We start from the raw sequence: 15597 nt of genomic DNA on the forward strand, positions 1-15597 counted from the left end.
CGAGAATCACAATGGAAAATAAAAGGTAAGTCCGGCTGAAGAGTTTCTCATTGCTAATTTTCTTAATTATAATTCAAAAGATAACGAAATTCTTATGCTATAAGAAGAAAATAAGAACAAAGACAAAATTTCGTTTGGTAAAATTAGTGTGGTTTCAACCTACTACGCTCAAGCTAAATGAGGTTTTTTACTAGAGGTTTTTTGATCTTTCCTAACAAAAAGTTCTTACATTAAATAATGTGGGATTTTATACAGACAATATCTCGTGGCAAAAAAAGGTGGCGAACTGCGTGTGCCTTGAGGAGTGCGCATAAGATCTTTCACCCCACCAGTTGAATTGCCGAATATTTGCAAATTATATGAAAAAAATGCTTGTACTTCTATGCAATTGCTTCTGGTCACTGAGGTGAAATATGATCAAGAGGCGATAGTCGGTTCAGGGTTGTTGGATTATATGATTCAAGAGAAAATTTTTTGCAATTCCACAGAAATACAGATCCATTATCACAAAACTATTTATACATTTGGCAGAGCAGAACTATTTGTGCATTTGGCAGAGCAGAACTATTTATGCAATTGGCAGATCAGAACTATTTATGCATTCGGCAGATCTCTACTTAAAATTTAACAGTATACAGAAACGTTTTCAAGTCAAATGGAAGAACCATTTTAGCTCGAACAATAAAATCATTGGCTTTTAAGCGAAAAATGAGCTATTTAAATTCTCACAGCAAAGTAGTTATTTGAGATATTTTCAACTTATCAAGAATGAAGAAGTCTGAAAGCTTTTTAGGCAGGGACTTGGAGATACATTATAAACATTTGAATAAATTAATAATATATTTCGAAACAAGTTTCCAAGATTTGGAAGGTATGAAGATTGCATTTGACATCAAATCAGACAATGAAAGTTATTAAATAATCTGACTTAAAAGATGATAGATTTGGTGGGTAGATCTAGAAGCTAAATATTTGTTTGAACGCAGACTCTTCCTGTATATTGGACCCATATGTCAGCACTGTCACTTACTATCCCAACCTTAAGGCAGAAGTCAAGCTTTTTGCTTGCATTGCAAACTTTTTGTATTGTCGAAGCTTGTTTTTGCCATGTGAAAGCGATTACTAACAAAGTAGATAAATGGACTAAACTCGTAAAACCGTGGCGATTTATGGCTGAAGCTCACGAATTGCAAAATAAATATCTTTCTTTCTTTATTCTTTATTCACATAAGAGTAAACAGCACGTAACAAATGTACAAAAGGATCAGAGAAGTGACAAAAAGATTCTATAGTGAATGCCCATACAAGCCAAACAGCTTCGAGGGCGACAATTGGACAGGCAACAGAGGCGGTACAAGACTCTATTAAATGATAATGAGATAATGACAAGAATATAAAACGTACTGTTTACAAATTAATACTATTATACGAGCTACCCAGAACAACTTCAGACAGTAGGTCACTTAAAAAGTAAACTTAACACATGTAACACTAAAAAAGCCTTATTATAAACATTAAACTAAGGCTGGGTAGGCATAAAATCCCGAAATTTTGTTTTTCAAAAGAATTTGTAATAATTTTATTTTAAATCGTCCGGCAGCTCGTTAAAATATTTACTCAATTGAAAACTGTAGCGTGTTTTTCTATCTACCGCTAAGCAAACTGGCGGTAAATTAAAGTGTCCGCCTATGGTATTATGGGAATGGCGAGGAAAGTGAAGGACGAAAATAGATTATAAAGGACGTTTGCCGTGAAATAGTGCCCTATTCAGGAACTTTGAAATCTGAAACTTGTACATCCAGTTATGGGTCGCCTGCCGAAGACCACCACTGCCATGGATGTAATGGACCATCATGATTCCTGCCTTCCGGAACGTAGCCTTCAACACTTTAAGCCGTCCGTATCTAGGCCGTGGGTCGAACCAGCTTTCGGTCGAACGGCCACTTGTCGAAGGACGATAAATTTTGGAAGAGAACTATGCTATCTGAAACCTAACCTCAGATGTGGTGAACGTAAAATTACGTAATTTAACGATGCCTGGAAGTCATATTCGATCCGCGGCCTGGTGGTGCACGGCAGGTGGTGGTCAAGGCCGGAAGAGGACAAAGCCGAGTGGTGCACGGCTGATTGGTGTAGGTCCGGAGAGATCCAAGGCGTTCGATTCAGGGCTTATTGGTGCACAAAATTGGTGGTGCGCGGCTGCGCTCCCTCCAGTTATAATATTTTCGATGGCCTATATAATTCGTTTGTACGAGTAAACGGGATATTGTTAATATATCTAAACCTAAGGAATTAAGGATTGATCACAGCGACTCATTGATTAACGTGGCAACTGGTTTCTTAGTACTGAGAGATACACCACCCCATATTACTAATGTGTTTGAAAGTTTAGATAAAAACAATGAATGAAAAAGCGATTTCAATGAAGAGAAAGATAAGACGCCGGATAGAGCATGAAGCACCCCGTGGGCTTAATTAACTGAGCCCCTGACAAACGTAGGTAATGTGTTTTTTAAAAGAAATAATGTTGTCGAGGATTAAGCCCAGAAAACGAAAATCCTCAGCTCAATCTAAAAGTGTCAGATTGAATGTGATTTTCCAAAAAACTGAAACTGATTTCGGAGTAAAAAGCATCATTTTAAGTTTTATCGGTGAGCACCACTAACTTGTCTCATAGCCACCTTGACAAATTCGCTGACAGCTCCGATATACTATCACAAGCGTTATGGTAGGTACATTTTTGATATAAAAAACAGCGTCATCAACAAAGAACTTGCAGTTCACGTTAGAAGAAGAGGCGATATCATTTATGAAAATGTTAAAGAAAAGGGGCCCGAGAACAGAGCCCTGTTTTTTTCAATCGTAATTGGTCAAATGGGTGATTCGAACTCGTTGAATGAAACGTATTGATCTCTATTGGTTAGATATAACTGAATTAACGAATAAAAAGAGCCCCTGATGCCATAACGGTAGAGTTTACTTAGGACAATTTGTTGTTTTACGCAATCGAAGGCTTTTTGCTAATCGAGAAAAAGAGCAATACAGTAGATTCTTGCATGGAATGCTATCAGCAGGTCTTTGACTTGATCGAATATTGTCATAGTCGTGTTAGTGCCTTCATGGAGACCAAATTTATCATCAGCTATAAGTGATAATTTGTCTAGAAAATTTGTAAGTCTGCGGTGCAGAATTGTTTCGAAAATCTTATTATAATAAGGTAGAGTAGATGTGGGGGCGATAGTTGCACACATTATTCGAGTTGCCGGACTTAAAAACTGGTATGACATTGGTGCGATTTTGGACATCAGGGTGGACGCTCGTATATCGACATACACAAATTAAAAATATGGGCTAAAACTGGCGCTACGATGTCAGCAGCTTCAAGTTATATTCTTGTCTGAATTTCCTCAATATGAAGCCTCTTGTCTTTGTATAGTCGTAACAAACTTTTTATTTCTGATGCAGAAGTAGGAGATAGGAAGCAGGATGCCTCACAAAATGGGACACCAAAAGTCGTACCATCTCTCACGGGACCTAAATCTTTTGTTATGTCATTGGCTACAGAGATAAAATAATTGTTGAATTCTGTAGATGCATCGGGGCCAGACGTAAGCTTATTAGTTTTGGACAATTCAATCTTTTTCAGTGTAAGATTCTTAGCAAGTAAGGAGTTAGTATGTGCTAAATAAAACCCTAGAGTCGTTCGAGTCCTGCTGAATTTTAATTCAGAAGTACTTCTTCTTAAGTTCAGATTGAGACGCGGTGGAGATCAGACGTGTTGTGTAGTCGCTCCAGGAGCCTGACCGACTTGTTTCCTGCTTGAATTGCTTCCGGAACTTTATTACCGTCGTGCGGTTGTGCTGGACTTCCGGAACTTTATTACCGTCGGGCGATTGTGCTGTACTTCCTGTACCGTCGGGCGGTTGTGCTGTACTTCAGGAACTTTATTACCGTCGAGTGGCTGTGCTGTACTTCAGGAACTTTACTACCGTAGGGCGGTTGTGTTCATCAGGCTTGTTTCCGGTGATTTATTGTTTCCGGTGATTTATTGCTGTGAGAGACCCTTGCTAAATCTCAGTGAAGGAACCCGGAAATCATTAAACAATTAAGAAAGAAGACATTTCGATGGCTGGGAAGAAAGTAAACAAGATTGTTAAGAAGGAATGCGGTTCGTCGAAACAAGATGCACCGAAAAAATCGAACAGGAGATCGAAGTGCGTAGTTGAAGATGCATGCAAGTTTTGCAAAGAGACCTCGTTGAGAGAAGATGATCAGATGGTCATCTGTGAACACAGCGAGGATTTCATTTGCATCAGTTACGCGAAGCTGAGCTCTGAAGAATACTCTTTCCTACAGAAAACAGAGTCGTTTCACTGGTTCTGTAGCGACTGCGAGAAACCGACTCTCCGTGCCAGGAAAAGCGAGAAGCAGATGGAAGAGAATTGGTTCGCTCTGTTCGCAGCATTTCGAGCTGATATGGAAAACAATTATCGGAAAGAGATGAACACGTTGAGTAATTTAGTTGGCTCTTTGAGTAATGAACTAAGCTCGTTGCGCAAAGAGCTGATCGAAGAGAGAGCTCAACGGAAAAATATAAAAAACTTGGAAAAGATGGAACTGAAGAATCACAACGTGGACATAGCCGAAATCGCTAGCGAAAGCTCCCGCGAATTACTAGACAGAGAACGAAGGAAGTGCAACCTTGTTTGGTTCGGCATTCCCGAAAGCACCGCATCTGAGACGAACGAACGTGTGATGGCCGACAATAAGTATGTGCACTAAGCACGCCGGTTGATATTGCATCGTGCAAGAGGCTGCGCTCCAAGAATGCTGCTACTAACGCATGCAGACCTCTATTGGTGACTGTGAAGGATCCGGCCCAGGTTTGGAGCGTGCTGAAAGCAGCGAAAAAATTAGGAGAAACTGTTGAATTCAAGTCTGTTTTTGTGAAAAAGGATTCCACCCCTTTACAGAGGGCGGAGTTCCGCAAGAAATGGCAGGAGCGAAACAGACGCAGAAACACGGAAAATCACCATTCAAGATCGGAGTCCTCAACACCATTCAAGATCTCACGAGGACTCCGACCGCTCGCCGACAGTCACGGGAGAAGAATGACAATTAAATAGTGGAAATCATGTATATAAATCCAGTTCTGTAAATAAGGTAAAAAGTTTATTCATACAGCAAGATGGAAGTGCACAAAAAGTTTTGAAATGTTTCTACACGAACTCTGATTCCGTTTTGAACAAAAGAAATGAACTGTTAACTGTGATCGAAAACGAGTGTATAGACTTTATTTGTATTACAGAGACACTCCCCAAAAATCACGGGGGTAAAATTTTACCAGTTGAATTTCAGTTTCCAGGTTTTGATTGCTTTCATAATTTAAACGAAGAGCAGTGTAGTAGAGGTGTAGGTCTGTGGGTTAGAACCTTTTATGGGGCCCAACAAGTTAAGTTATCAGCAGAGCACCAATCAGCTAGAGAATCAGTGTGGTGTGAGCTTTCTTTAAAAAGCAGGGATAGCCTCCTTATAGGTGCCCTGTATAGATCACCCAACAGTTCCTCTGATAACGATCAAGTACTGAACAGTCTTCTACCAAGCATGACTTTCAGCAGGTCGCATACACATCTTCTATCAGACTGTCAGCATGGCTTTATTGCTGGCAGATCATGCACCACTAATCTCCTGTCTACCTTGAATAATTGGACTCGCCTGCTGGATGAAAGGGTGCCAGTGGATGGACTGTACCTCGATTTTGCCAAGGTATTTGATAGTGTTCCGCATGAGCGACTGTTACGTAAAGTGATTTCTTTGGGAATAGAGGGAAATGTACTCCAATGGATCAGAAATTTCCTAGTAGGCAGAAGACAACGTGTCAGCATTAACGGAACGTATCAGACTGGGTAACTGTGCCAAGTGGCGTACCGCAAGGAAGCGTTCTTGGACCAGTTTTATTTGTCGCTTTTATAAACGATCTACCAGAAGTAGTGTCAAGCGTGTGCTCCATGTATGCCGATGACACAAAAGTTTATAATACAGTTAAGGATGCGTCAAATAAAATGCAACTGCAAAATGATCTTGATTGTTTAGTTGACTGGGCTGATGCGTGGCAGCTGCGTTTCAATGCTGACAAATGTAAAGTACTTCACCTCGGCAAGAACAATGCACAGCAAGCTTACAGCATGAGAAGACACGGTTGCAACGAGAGGGTTATGATTGAGAAGTCTTGCGTGGAAAAAGATCTTGGAGTTTGTGTCGACAGGGAGCTAAAATTTTATAGGCATATCGAAACGCAAGTTAATACATCCAATAAACTGCTTGGGCTGATCAGACGCTCCTACGAGTACCTAGATATAGAAATGATGAAGCTGTTGTTCACCTCCGTCGTGCGCCCAAACCTAGAGTTTGGAAACGTTGTGTGGTCACCGAGACTTGAAAAGGACAAAAATTTAGTTGAGAGTGTTCAAAGACGTGCAACAAGGATAATACCAGGATTAAAGGGCAAGTCTTATGAAGAAAGATTGAAGGTTATGAACCTTCCCAGTCTCCGTTATCGTCGCCTGCGTGGTGACCTCATTGAAGTATACAAGTATACTCATGGTTTGTACAAGGTCCCAGAAGGATTACTAGAATTTGAAACAAGAACCAACACCAGGGGCCACAGCTATAAACTAAAAAAAATGCGGTTCAACTTATCCACGCGACAACATTTCTTCTCGCTTCGAGTCACTGACATGTGGAACAGCCTCCCTGAAGATATTGTTGACGCTCCGAGTATGAACGCGTTCAAGAACAGACTAGACAAGGCCATGCATGAGCATATGTTCAGTCTTAAAATGCCTCGTACCCTACGGAACACCTGATATCTAGAAGCGATTTTAAATCTACCGTCCGTAAGGCCAGTCTATAGTCAAGAAAAGTACAAGAATCGGCGACAGGCCTATCCAGGCCTATTTATTTAATGCCGAAGATACTATACTATACTACTATACTATACTTAACTATTTTCAATATAGCGCATTCAATACGTTCTGATAAGTAGAGGAAGATTTACGGTAAATTACATCAGTGCGAGAAAGCTTTAGAAGTTCATGCTTCTTCTTGATGGCAGACTTTATTTCGGCAGTCACATAAGGAGGCCCATGCTTCGATCCTAATCGTGGCAAACTTTATAGGAAAAAATGCACTGTAAGCTTGGGAAAATTCGGCCACGCAAGACTGCATTGCAGGGTTAGGTTCATCATAATTAGAAAAACAGAGGGAAAGCGGTTCATTTTCACCCTAAACCTTGGAATATTGTCAGCATGAATAAGGCAAGTTTTTTTCTAGCTGGAGCAGTCGGAAATTCAGTTTCAAAATAAATGAATGCCATAAAGTGATGTGATAGGTCACAGTCAATAACGGTTGATTCTGGGTTTGTTCTGTACAAATTACACCAAATTTTATCAAGCAGTGGATAAGACGTAACAGGATTTTCATGGGCGATTCTGATTGGTTTAGTTTTGACTGGATAAAAATTGCTACAAAAACTGTCACGAAAAAAACTGTTGGTTGAACAGAGGTTAAGAAGATTGTACAGATTAATATTGAAGTCGCCACAAAAGATTGATTTATTGGATCACCAAATTTTTATAGAGCCTCCAGTGAAAAAAAAACTAATGGAAACTTTGAGCGCTCTGCGAAGGAGGTCGATAGACACAAAAAAATGAGAGGTCAAACGCAGGCAAACTAACATATATTCAGCAATTCATATTCGGTTTTTACCCATGTGAACGCTTCAACTAACGGTGCACTGAATTTTTTATCGACATAGGCAGTTATGCCACCCCCATGGCGATTGCGGTAAATGCTAAATTTGGAAAAACCCCAAATATTAAACAATTTATTTGGGCGATTCCACGTTTCCGTTACTAAAATTACTGAAAAATTAAAATCGCAAGCGCTAAGAAATACCAAGAGTTGGTCAATTTTCCCCTCATACTTCTAATAGTAATGCACACAAGTGAGAAGGACTTTAATTTTTCAACAATACCACTCATTCGGTCTGAAAAAGTATCACAGTCGTACATTTTATAGTAAATTTCAGGAATATCAGCAACCAGATCATCTCTAAGAGATACACCAGGATAGATTAATTCAGCCATTGCGAAAAGAGGAAGACTAGCAATATATAACTGTAGACAGGGCATTAGGCAGCAGAAATCAGCAACGACGCCTCGAATTTAACCAGGTCAGACACACAGTTGATGAATGAGATCTTAATTGTCACTATCCTTAGTTTTATCACAAACCTAACCCTGCCATGCGTTTACCTTCACGACAGACTTATTATACATCTCTTCAGCGTTCTCAGCTTGTTCAGAAGAGCAACTCGTGTTTTGGTCAGGTATTCGTTCAAAAATAGATTGTCATGTTTCTTCCTCTTTACTGGCATCAAATCCTGTTCCTCGCCTCCCTGGTGATGAAGGACACTCGAAGGTGTTTTTGTCCTTACCTATGATGTCTACTCCCTCGACATCCACGGCACGAAGAGTTGTACCGTGGAAATGTACCTACAAGTACATTCACCTTATCCACAAATAATTTCTTGAAATGTTCAGGATTCTTTGTTGCCTCAATTTTATTCACAGTCGCGTTAACGAAGGAAGAGTCGACGATTACAGAGATCAACAGCCTTGCAGACAAAAATCAAGCTCAGCCATCCCATTGCTTGCAAGTATACATTGATAATTAGGGGAGTTTTTGTATTTTTCATTATTCTTTTTTGAAAAAAAAACAGCGCACATTTCCATGATGGCCATAGCCAAATCATTAGTGGCTGAATTTGAATTTAACTATTTTTACAAAATTAAATTCATATAAATTTTGCAACTATCAATCTCTTAAAATTTTGAAGCAGTCGAATCCTTTATAGGTTGATATATTTTTCCCTATTTGTCTTTACATCATAACAGTGAAGATTGCTTCTTTCTCTTTGAACATATCGTAAAAAATTCAGTAAGGCACTATAAAAAGCTTCGTCAGGTCAATTTCTTCACTACATTTCTCTTTCTTTTTGATCGTCAAAAATGTCAATAATGGTATATTTTTTCACCGGTTTGTATGTTTCAGCGAATCGACAAAAAGTAATTTTTTGCCGTCCACCGTCGTCAACTCAAAAAAAAAGAGTGCCGACCTTTGTGCTAGACGCGCGTGTTAGAGGATTACTGGGTCACTGCGATGCACTTTGATCAACTAAAGCAGTCAATGATAAGACATCAGTGTAAAAGGGTAACTGCGTACGTATACATGTAATGCACGAGCGTACAAATTAATGCTAAGAAACCATAGCATCACTGCCATAATTACTACACCGGCACGATTATATTACTAGAGTAACTACATAAGATACCGCAACGTGACTGAGTCTACACAAACTCTTATAAGTATGAATATAGCAGTTTATCCCAAGATGTAAGAGCGTAGCACTACGAGCAATGACAGTTGCTACAGCCATGCATGTAATGGCGCGAGCAGCTTGCTAGTCTTCAAGGTTAACCAGGTACTGAATGTATAGACGATTAGAATACTTCGATAGGATCTGACCTTGGCAGAGAACATGCAGACTGAGATGCTTCGATCACCACAAGTCATGAAATTAATGAAAAAAGGGCGAACGGAAAAAAATTTGCACTGTTCTTTATTTGATCTCATTGGAATCAATCATTAAAAATGCAGTAATTTGTTTATTAAAAATATTCTAATAACAGCATTGTGTCGATGGTAAACTTACAACGAATCTTTATAAAGGCGATTGTTAATTTGGGCATATGGAGAATTTAAATTTAGTCTCTCATGAATTCAATGTCAGACTTAAACGACTAGAAAGTTTGGAAAAAAAATTTCAAGTCAGCGTTTGTAAAGGTAAATTATTGACCAGAGAATATATAAAGAATTACCTCCAAACATGAAATTTCTCAGTGTTGCAATAAAGCTCATAATCGCGCAAGATACCAGCAAATTTCTCCTTGACCATGAGTTGATTAATAAGTCAAGCGTATATCTAGCACATGTATACTAACTACTAAAATACTGCTTAATCATGAGTGGTTCTTATAATAACGCGATAAGCCAGCCAAAAAGTCTCCTTTCTTTCCCAAATGTATCAATAACTGCATTCACTTATCGATTTGGGGAGCCATGCATCTATCAAATCAGAAATTTTCACTTTTCTATACTACACGTGCAGTAAATAAACTTTCACTTTCAGCACTTCATTCTCACCTACAGTGTGTGCACAGCACGATGCACTAAAAAAAAGTATTTTAACTATAGTAACATGGGGCAGCGGGCCCCCCATTTTTTTAAACGAAATTTTTGATGAAGTTTCAATTGATACGAGGTGGTTCTTTGTTTTGTTGGGCAGGGTGGCCCAGTGGTTAAAGTTCAGAGTACCAAGATTGATGCACTAGAGAGGCGCGGGTTCGATCCCAGCTCTGTGCGCCAGTTTCTGGTCAGAATCGGCCAGGAGGCCGGGCGGTTAAGCACAGCAGAATTGTAGCAGTGCGTTGCGAGTTTGAGACCTCAAAATGCTGTGAATGTTCTGCGATGTTAAGAATCGGCGACAGGCCTACGGCCTAATAAACGCTGAAACCGCTATTATTATTATTAAAGGTACAACTAATGAGGAATGTATAATGTGAATTACACGCCTAAAGAACTATTCAATTTTTAATGAAACATTGTTTTGCAAAAAGTTTCAGATGGGCCCTTTGCCCCACCCCTGGGGGCAATGGGCCCATATGCATATTTTTTAAATGATAAAACAACACTTAACAGTTCAAAATAAGAAGAACGTAATGAAAAATATTAGAATATTTAGAATAGAAGAATATTCAAAATAAGAAGAATGTAAGTAAAGTGTAGAGAATGTAATAATAAGAAGAGTTTCGTCCATAATCCAGATATTATGAGCAGGGAATTCGAACTTAATCGTGATTTCAGCCAACACCATAAAAACTCATCAACTATTGGCTCATTGGTGTTGACTGAAATCAACTTTTGGCAAGGCAAGAGTCAATAACTCGATAAGGGGTCATAAATACGCATAACTAGATACTAGAACCTGCTGCCTTGAGGCGGTATATAAAAAAATCATACAATATGAAGTATGGTTTGTAATTCAAAAAGCTAGTCATAGTTTTGCAAAGCTCATTGAGACAAATCTAATGTTGTATACACAAGACTTCACAGAGGAGTATTGAGCCCACCATGGGCGCTTTGCCCCGTGACACGCGTGGGCTCGTTGCCCCATGCACTAGGTATCATTTCAATTTATATCGTGTCAACATTTTATTTTAAAAGCTAATAGTCTAAACTTGAACTCAAAATTATTCCTATAAATTTTACTTTCAAAATAAAATTCACAGTACTTTGAAAAGCTTCGCATAGAGTAATCAAAAACAGTTTTATAAAGCAGCAAAAAAACTTTTATCTGGGCTGAAACAGTTATTTGCGAGTAACTTATCAACTCGAACTCTTAGAAAAACGTAGAGTCACACACTACATCCCAGTGAAACTGTCGACCGGCGGTAGAGAACACGGACCAATATCTGCCATACTTAGCGGGAAGCCCGTTATGGGCCCATGACCCACAGTGGGCTCGCTGCCCCATGTTACCCTATATATTTCTAATGTATTTTCATTTTTGACGGCACAAGCATGAATGAGTGTAACAGGCGGTGATCCGCAACGAGACCAATCATTTATCATTTTTATACTGCAAGTATCAATCACTTATATACAGCAAACTTTTTAATTTGAGAGCGTCGTGTATCAAATTTCATTTTTAAATGTTCTAATGAATTACTCGAGTATTACCCGGGCCTTATAATACCATATAGGCAAGGACTGAGCTTTTCAGCATATACGATCAAAATCATTTTACCTTATTTAAATGAGCCAAATCAAATTAAATGTTCATTTAAAAAGAATTGAAGTCATGATTTAGATCCTACAGAAAAAATTACAGGAAATTGATTGCGATGCTTGGCTAGCAGCATCGCAGCAATAACTTAGGTCTTGGCCTTTGAAACTTCCCAGCAGCAGCTTTAATTCCTTCAGCTTTCACGTGAACACATTACACTGTCTCGTAAAACATGACCCATTCAAAGCAGCGTGATAATTGCGATCTCCATCAGACTTCGTGGAAAGCATTGAGATCCTTTAAATAAAACATACAAGAATCTTCGACAGGTAATAGCTCAAAGGGGCAGAAAAATGCACATCTTTGACAGTTCATTCTTTTCGTTATTTCTTTAGGGAAAGTTTTTTTGTCAATATTGAATTTGCATGGCCATATCACATCGTTGATGGAGATTTTCGGATCTTGCACATACAATGTTTTCGCATGGTTCTTCTAAACAGACAAATTCTCGGTACATTCGTCAGTTATAACATTCCCACTTATCTTATGAGACGCAGTGTGTTTGTGTCACTGATGTATCGTTTTGCTCTCATTTGTACCTCGCAGAATAAGTCTGTACCATTGTATATTTGTATGCGAAGCATCCTCGAGCATACTCCATACAATATAATTAAATTAATTATAATTATATAGCGATTTCAGCGTCTATTAGGCTGTAGGCATGTCGCGGATTCTTAACAGTGCAGAACATCCACAGCTTGTTGCGGGCTTGAACTAGCAACTCACTGCTTTGAATTTTCTTTGCTTAACCGCCCGGTCTTCTCGCCGATTCTGGCCAGAAACTGGCGCACAGAGCTGGGGATCTATATCTAACCCGCGCCTCTCTGCTCCAAACTTGATGCTCTGAACTTTAATCACTGGGCCACTTTGTACATCATTACGGCTGACGGTGCAGTGCACAGAGATACTGGACCAGTTTTTGTAAAGAACTAACTATATAAGGTCAACAGCAGATACTCGTTCAGAGAACATTTTCATGAAACTCAGAAGTGACTGACGCGCAGTCTAAGATAAAAGGTGCATTTAAAGAGAAGTATTTCTTCTGAGTATCCCTTCTCCCAGAAAAGAGGGTTACTAAGTGCCCGTTTTCACCATTCACATGCACTCCTACACACATGGTAAAGATAATTTCTCTGGTGGCAAATAAATGAACGATAATCCAAATTTAAAATTTGAGTGCAATTTACAGATCTAACTGATGATTGCTGAGTTAGTGATGATTTCCATTGGTCTGGACAATGCACGTAGGCCACCACAACACTTCAACTGCGAGTTATCGATTAAGTATCAGGGAATAATAGTGTAGGAATTGTAAAACGTTTTCCTTTGTGTTGCATACGTGAGAATACTAATTGGATTACTTTATTTTTATAGACCAAAAATCTGCTCAATATAGCACTTCTCATAACACATGTATCATTTCGCTTAGAAACAATCTCATCATGTCTTACCCTCGAACAGGTTTGTGACAAGTGTCGGAACCACAACCAGTTTCCCAAAAAACGAGGCCACTCTATTTGCCCGTTTGAGCAATGCACGTGCCCTTACTGTACACTCACAGACAAAAGACGCTACGTTATGATGCACCTGCAGAGGATCCGAAGGGCTCAAGTCACTGCTATGGTGAGGAAATATGTTTCCCACCCTATTGTGTATTTGGTGGCCTTACGCTCAGATGGGCTATTATTAGCCTTAATTTGTTTATACAATTTTTGTTGTACTCTTTGTAAGATGCAATTAAATTGTTTCGACCAACTTTTTCAGGCAGTTTTTGAATCTGATGGAGACGACATAGGAACCGCAGACACAGACCAAGGTCGAGGATCTAGCAAGGGAAATTTCGACTCCCTAGCCGACGGTCGAGAAGTTGCGGCTGTCATCGAGGGCGTGACGAAGGCGTTGAGAGCTCTGCCATCTCCGGTCAGGAAACTACCCAGTCGAAAATCCAAGCCGTGGCGCGCGTGTTCAAGGCCGTGGCGGGCGACAATAGACGCCGCACGGTAGACTGGTCGTTTCTCCCAGATCTCGTCCTGCTCGCCATCAGCGATAATTCGCATAGTACTTCAAGGCCGTATACGAACGATAGGGATCTTACCACACACGACCATATTTTGCTTGCTATATAAACGATGATGCTCGTGTAAGTACATATGTAAGTACATATAACTGCTTAAATGCAGGCGCTAACATTCACAAAGACTGAAGAAAAATTAGTTACATGTAGCATCTATACTGTAACACAGCTAATGTATCTATTCACATGCTATTGAGAGTTAAATACCGAACATGAATTCGACATTATTAGAGTAAATTTAATTGTGTGCACCCTAGGTGGACGGAGCTTTCAAGTAGTTGAAAGCTTGCCAGATGCAGATTTCAGTCACCCTGGATCTGTATTATGGGAAGGTTATGTTGCTCCATTGCTGATTGAATGCAGTCTTGAAGTTCTCCCGTACTTCCTTAGTTTAACCCATATAAAATCTACTTATTTTCAGACGTGAGATATTTTAGGCGTGACATCTAAAAACTATCCAGAAACATATAAATAAAAAATTCACCATGAAACGCAATTCACCTTAATACACCCTTAATGCTTGAGAAAAAAAAACGTTTGCACTGTTCTCCATTTAAACTCATTGGAATCGAGCATGAAAATCGTATTGATTTTTCTTAACCTTTTCCCGGGAGCAAAAAAAAAAATATTCAGAAATTTGAATTTCCGGAGCGACCAAGCAAAACTATGGATACTTAGGAGATAAAATGACCTGTATGGATTTTTCAAAATTTTGCATGATATTGAAGTAATTCGCCAATTAAAATTTTAGAAAACGTGGTCATTAAAGCTAAAAGAAATGGGATTTTTCAATTTATTATTTCAAATGCAAAGGGAAACTATCGAGCTGCAATTTGATTTAATTTTCTCAAGCAACTTTAAATTAATTAAATTATATTATTTCTTCCTACTTAGAAAAATGCGGAAAGAGCCTCAATTTCATCATCCAAGTCAAAATTTTCATTTATTTGCTCATATTTCAATTCGTGTGCATGACAGTCGGTGAATCTACGTATGGATGGATGGGCAGATGATTGTAAATTTTCAGAGGATTAATAACGTAGCCTCAAACAATAGCCAGTTAGGTATAATAAGCTGAGCCCTTTTGGAAGGAGATTTTGAGTGAACATTTTCGGTAACTTGCCCGCTAAAGGGTTAAAAATAATAGAGGGTTAATTCTACGACGGACTTGAACGACCTGAAAGTTAGAATTTTTGTTAAAGTCCTTTATAGGTAAGTTATTGACCAGAGAAGATATGAAAAATTACCTCTTAATGCGAAATTTCTGCGGTGCTGCAATATAAAGCTCATAATCGCGGAATAGAACAACCAATTTCTCCTTGACCATGAAATGATTAAAAAGTCAAGCGTATATCTAGCACCTATACATTAAATACTAAAATACTGCCTAATCATGAATGGCTCTTATAATCCCGCGATATGCCAGCCAACCAATCTCTTTTTTTTTCGAATGTCTCACTAACATTCATTTTGTCGATTTGGTGAGCCTGCTATCACTTCGAAAATTTTCATTGTCAAGCTGAGGAGCTAACTGATTGAATCACTGGCGATTCTT

General features: G+C 39.1%; 1 protein-coding gene across 1 annotated transcript in view; it reads left to right on the forward strand.

Annotated features, from left to right (window-relative positions):
* Positions 1 to 15597, forward strand: part of LOC108676112 (phospholipase A(2)) — a 111554-nt gene that overhangs the window by 37363 nt on the left and 58594 nt on the right. The window lies entirely within an intron of this gene.

The sequence above is a fragment of the Hyalella azteca genome, unplaced genomic scaffold (genome assembly GCF_000764305.2).
Source record: "Hyalella azteca isolate HAZT.00-mixed unplaced genomic scaffold, Hazt_2.0.2 contig9001, whole genome shotgun sequence".
Lineage (NCBI taxonomy): Eukaryota > Metazoa > Arthropoda > Malacostraca > Amphipoda > Hyalellidae > Hyalella > Hyalella azteca.